Source organism: Palaemon carinicauda, chromosome 6 (assembly GCF_036898095.1).
Source record: "Palaemon carinicauda isolate YSFRI2023 chromosome 6, ASM3689809v2, whole genome shotgun sequence".
Classification (NCBI taxonomy): Eukaryota; Metazoa; Arthropoda; class Malacostraca; order Decapoda; family Palaemonidae; genus Palaemon; species Palaemon carinicauda.
Window position 1 is genome coordinate 157,852,348 of NC_090730.1, and position 7,104 is coordinate 157,859,451.

Genomic DNA, 7,104 nt, shown 5'->3' on the forward strand with positions numbered 1-7,104 from the left:
AACATTCCAAAGTACCATGTGTGTATATATGTATGTGTATACAGTATATATATACATATATATATATATATATATATATATATACATATATATATATATATATATATATATATATATATATATATATATATATATAAAGAGAGAGAGAGAGAGAGAGAGAGAGAGAGAGAGAGAGAGAGAGAGAGAGAGAGAAGAGAGAGAGAGAGAGAGAGAGAGAGAGAGAGAGAGAGAGAGAGAGAGAGAGAGAGAGAGAGAGAGAGCCCATATGTCATGTATTCGTAAAGAGAATTCCAAAAGTTTATCCCTAACATTTTCACTCTGTAGAAGGCTATTTCTGATGCTTATATATTTCAAATCACGCTTTGCTTTAAGAAATAAAAAGATGCAGCACTTATACTGTATATATACACTATAGTATACATAGGATGCAAAATCTTTCCTTCACTTGTTTCAATCCGCTTATTTTGAAATCATGAAACACGATACTGAGCATCACTTTACATTTGTATAGAATTTGTAGAATTTTCCCGTATAAACTGTTATGTTCATATTAGTCTTTTGTCTCTGCTTTTCTTTTGATTTCACTCAATAAATGAATGATTAAATATACTTCGTATTTCAAAGGTAAGTTGAGAATAGAAATAGACAAATGATTGATTAGAATAATCGACAGATCTACCGAGAGAGCTGCTGAATCTTTCGCCAGACGTCAATCAGAGTTTGTAAGAATTCACCAGTTTCGTGCTTCAGAAGTTCAGTCTCTCATTTCGATAGACTCCTGCAACATGTCTGATATCATTTATTTGTCCGTAATACTGTTAGTAACTATTTTCATTTGCTCGGCTATTGTTTTCTGTCTCCATGGAAGTGGGTATCTTTTAATGACACTTTTTTACAAGATTATTTTGAGAATTTCTTTCTATTTGCTCTCCCAGACACTTTGTGAAATGTAGATTTATTTGGATATAATGAATAAACAGAGAGATTTGTTCATCAAACTTTCAACTGGGCTCCACAAGGCACTGGAAGAGTTGGAAGACCCAAGCCTACATGGCAGAGGTCTATGAAGCGTGAAGTTTAAAAGTTTAAAGGCCGCTCATGATTGGGAGAGGCAAGGGACAGTGATATTGCCCTATCGAGCAGGACAATGCCCTAGAGGCTGACAATATATACATATGATCAGCGCCCAAGCCCCCTCTCCACCCAAGCTAGGACCAACGAGGGCCAGGCAATGGCTACTGATGACTCAGCAGATAGACCTATAGGCTCCCCCAAACCCCCCACCCTTAGCTCACAAGGATGGTAAGGTTGCAGCGACGAAAGAAACTAACGAGTTTGACAGCTGCACTCGAACCCCAGTCTGGCGTTTACCAGCCAGGGACGTTATCATCTCGACCACCACAACCCTGGCGAAATATTAATGTAAAAGCTCAAGATAGAGACGACTGGCGAAATCTAACCAAGGCCCTTTGCATTAATGAGGGTAGGAGGAGATTATTATTATTATTATTATTATTATTATTATTATTATTATTATTATTATTATTATTATTATTGCTTGCTAAGCTACAACCCTAGTTGGAAAAGCAGGATGCTATAACCATACGGGCTCCAACAAAGAAAATAGCCCAGTGAGGAAAGGAAAAAGGGAAAAATAAGATATTTTAAGAAGAGTAACATCATTAAAATAAAGATATCCTATATAAACTATAGAAACTTTAACAAAACAAGAGCAAGAGAAATTAGATAGAATAGTATGCCCGAGTGTACCCTCAAGCAAGAGAACTCTAACCCAAGACAGTGGAAGATCATGATACAGAGGCTATGGCAATACCCAAGACTTGAGAACAATGGTTTGATTTTGGAGTGTCCTTCTCCTAGAAGAGCTGCTTACCATTGCTATAGAGTCTCTTCTACCCTTACAGACAAAAATTATATCCTTCAGTGCAATAGTGGTATCAAAGTTTACATACGTTAAATTTCAATATTTCGGTTGTTCTTGATCCCTTTAATATACTACTTTAGGAACTGTTTACCTTTCCGATGATATAGATGTATAAACAAAACATCGGTGGTTCCAAGGTTTATAGACCTTGCGTGGTTCACCTTTTTTCTTCTGATCTCGGATATCAGATAATTATGATGGATTTTTTTTTTCTTATTTTCACTTGTAATCTATTCATGTTGGCGATATATGCTGTAGAACATTCAATTGGAAGAGCACAATACAAGTACGGAACAGTTGTATTCCCAATATTCATGAAAGATGACATACACACACACACACACACACACACACACATATATATATATATATATATATATATATATATATATATATATATATATGTGTGTGTGTGTGTGTGTGTGTGTGTTATTTATATATATCTAGATACACTATCACAAATAAGCAGGTTCTTTCAATATTTTGGTTTGTAATACAAACAGGACAAAAATAATTGCCATAAACACCTACATAATTACCATTAAATAAAGCGTTTTATGTACCATAACCTTCAAAAAAAAAAACTTTAAATCAAGTGTTTCATGTGCCCACAACGACACAGACACAATTACGTCAACCGTTTCATGTGCCTACACCTATAAAAAGTATCAAATCAACTTTTTACTTTTTCATGTGCCTTCAACTTTTACAAAATGCTTTAGATAAACTGTTTCATGCACCTACAGCTATACAAAGAACAGAAAAACCACCATTTCATGAGCATTTAACTATACATACTGCTTTAAATCATCCGTTTCCTGTGCCTACACCTATGCAACCGGTATCGAATCAACTGTTTTATGTACCTACACCTACACAAACAGCATTATATCAATTGATTCATGTGCCTACACCTAAACAAACAACATTAAATATATTGCTCCATGTGTCTACACCTACACGAACACTATTGAATCAACTGCTTCATGTGCCTACACCTATAAAAACAGCATTAAATCAACTGTTTCATGTACTCACACCTACACAAAACAGAACTAAACAAACTTTTTTTCATGTGCCTACACATACACAAACTGCTTTAAATCAACTGTTTCATATATCCACACATAAACAAACTGCATTAAATCAACCGTTTCATGAGCCAGCACCTAAACTAGCAATATTAAATCAACTGTTTCATTTACCTACACATACATAAATTGCATTAAATAAAGTGGTTCATGTGCCTACACCTACACAAACAAAATAAAATAAACTGTTTCATATGCTTACTCCTATACAAATTGCATTAAGATTGCAAACGGTATCGAATCAACTGTTTTATGTACCTACACCTACACAAACAGCATTATATCAATTGATTCATGTGCCTACACCTAAACAAACAACATTAAATGTATTGCTCCATGTGTCTACACCTACACAAACACTATTGAGTCAATTGCTTCATGTGCCTACACCTATAAAAAACAGCATTAAATCAACTGTTTCATGTACTCACACCTACACAAAACAGAACTAAACAAACTTTTTTCATGTGCCTACACATACACAAACTGCATTAAATCAACTGTTTCAAGAGCCAGCACCTAAACTAGCAATATTAAATCAACTGTTTCATGTGCCTACACATACACAAACTGCATTAAATCAACTGTTTCATGTACCTACACATACACAAACTGCATTAAATCAACTGTTTCATGTACCTACACATACACAAACTGTATTAAATCAACTGGTTCATGTACCTACACATACGTAAACTGCATTAAAACAACCGTTCCATGAGCAAGCACCTAAACTAACGATATTCAATTAACTGTTTCTTGTGCCTACACATACATAAACTGCATTAAATCAACTGTTTCATATATCCACACATACACAAACTGCATTAAATCAACCGTTTCATGAGCCAGCATCTAAACTAGCAATATTAAATCAACTGTTTCATGTACCTACACATACACAAACTGCATTAAATCAACTGTTTCATATACACACACATACACAAACTGCATTAAATCAACCGTTTCATGAGCCAGCACCTAAACTAGCAATATTAAATCAACTGTTTCATGTACCTACACATACACAAACTGCATTAAATCAACTGGTTCATGTACCTACACATACACAAACTGCAATAAATCAACTGGTTCATGTACCTACACATAAATAAACTGCATTAAAACAACCGTTCCATGAGCAAGCACCTAAACTAACGATATTCAATTAACTGTTTCTTGTGCCTACACATACATAAACTGCATTAAATCAACTATTTCATATATCCACACATACACAAACTGCATTAAATCAACCGTTTCATGAGCCAGCATCTAAACTAGCAATATTAAATCAACTGTTTCATGTACCTACACATACACAAACTGCATTAAATCAACTGTTTCATATACAGACACATACACAAACTGCATTAAATCAACCGTTTCATGAGCCAGCACCTAAACTAGCAATATTAAATCAACTGTTTCATGTACCTACACATACACAAACTGCATTAAATCAACTGGTTCATGTACCTACACATACACAAACTGCAATAAATCAACTGGTTCATGTACCTACACATAAATAAACTGCATTAAAACAACCGTTCCATGAGCAAGCACCTAAACTAACAATATTTAATTAACTGTTTCATGTGCCTACACATACACAAACTGCATTAAATTAACTGTTTCATTAGCCAGCACCTAAACTAACAATATTAAATCCACTGTTTCATGTACCTACACATACTCAGACTGCATTAAATCAACCTTTTCATGTGCTTACAGATACGCAAACCGCATTAAATCAACTGTTTCATGTGCTTTCACATACACAAACTGCATTAAATCAACTACTTCTTGTGCCTACAAACGCAAACAAAATAAAACAAACTGTTTCATCTGCCTACACACAAAAACTGCATTAAATCAACTGTTTCGTGAACCCACACATAAACAAACTGCATTAAATCAACTGTCTCATTAGCCAGCACTTAAACTAACAATATTAAATCAACTGTTTCATGTGCCTACACCTACACAAAAACAATGAATCAACTATATCATGAGCCTACAGCTATAAAAACAGCATTAAATGCCCAGTTTCATGTGCGTACAACTACATAACTAACATTAAATCAACGGCTTCATGGACCTGCACCTACACAAACAGCATTAAATTAACGGTATCCTGCGCCATCACCTACAAAAACACTGTTAAATCAACTGTTTTATGTCTCTACACCTAGACACACTGCCGTCTCTCATCTCCATTTTGTTTGTACTCTCACTTTCCAAATACAAAAGTAAAGCTCTTTACTAACAACTCTTGTGCTACATCTAATCAGCACATTCTATTTCTCTTCCATAATTCCTCTTGAAAAGATAAGAACTTTTCATCACCACTTCAACATAAATTTTACCTCCGGCAACGAAGTTGAAAGGAGGTTATATTTTATCCCCTGTTTGTGTGTTTGTGTTTGTCTGTAAACAGCTTCCTGGTCACAATTTTAATCGTAATGAAACTAGCGGGCATATAAAAGGTGGAAATAATTAAATCTGGAGGGTCAAGGTCAAAGGTCAAGGTCACGGTCAAGCAAATTGTCCAATTCACGTAATCAGCCGTAAGTTTGGACACTTCACAAACACTTCAAACTTGGTTCCTATTTGAGTGTATGAAAATCCACGTCAATTAATACATGTTAAGGGCAAAGGTCAAGGTCAAGGTCGAGCAAAAGGTCAAGAAATAAGCTGCTGCGCTGGAGGTCTGCGCTCTACTGAGTGCCCCTCTAATTGCCCCATGATTTAAGCTTAAAATACTCAAATCCAACTTTTTCCTTATCATCACCTCTTTGTATCTTTATGTTTCTCACCTTTTACCCCTACTACACATATGGTTCGAAAACAATCCATTAAAATATATTTCAATAATTTATCTTCACGTTAAAAAATTAAACTCTTGATCCATATATCCTAATTCATGGTAGTAAGTCCTACCATGTCCTCCGGCACCTTCGACCTTATATAAGGGGATTATTTCCCTAAGACATTCCTTTAAAACATTTCCTTCATGCAGACATACCTTACACTTCTTACACAACCCTTTATTTACACTTTTACCGCTATACTATAACCGCTTCCTTTTACCAAAAGAGGGAGGGGGTGTATATTTCTAGATAAAAAAACACTTGGTCACTGTCATATTAAAGCTTTTAAAACTGCTATTTTGATTAAATGACATTGGCCATCTAAACTTTCGTTTCATTATTGGTAGCTTTAAGAGCAGTTTATTCCTACATTGCAACCTTGGCTTCCCTAAACAATGCAATCCTTTGCACACGCCCTGATACTTTTTTTGATTTAATAATTTATATTTACCTCTTCTTTCATCTAAAATATTACTCATTTATGTCATTCAAATTACCCATTTGAATCAATCACTTTCATTCTCCTACCATCAATATTCAATATACCCAACTTTTCAAGATTCTACAGGAGTCATTTTCGAAACTTGAAAATTTTCACCTGATCCAGGAACCATTTCCCTGACCTCTACGATACCCCCATCCACTTCTAGTTTGTGATTCCATCCATCAAAATATTGAACAGCTGCGGATATATAACGCACTATTATTCCAGACCTACTTTTACACAAAATCAGTTTCTGTCATCTCTTCATTTTCTACATATTTCTGTCCTCATACACCTGACAACGCAGATTACCAAACGATTCTTCTTCACTCAAGGGGTTACTGCACTAATTGTTCAGTGGCCACTTTCCTCTTGGTAAGGGAAGAAGAGACTCTTTAGCTATGATAAGAAGCTCTTCTAGGAGAAGGGCACTCCAAAATCAAACCATTGTTCTCTAGTCTTGGGTAGTGCCATAGCCTCTGTACCATGGTCTTCCAGTGTCTTGGATTAGAGTTCTCTTGCTTGAGGGTACAGTAGAGCACGCTATTCTATTTTATTTCTCTTCCTCTTGTTTCGTTAAAGTTTATATAGTTTATATAGGAGATATTTATTTTAGTGTCATTACTCTTCTTAAAATATTCTAATTTCCATTTTTCCTTTCCTCACTGGGCTATTTTTCCTTGTTGGAGCCTCTGGGCTTATAGCACC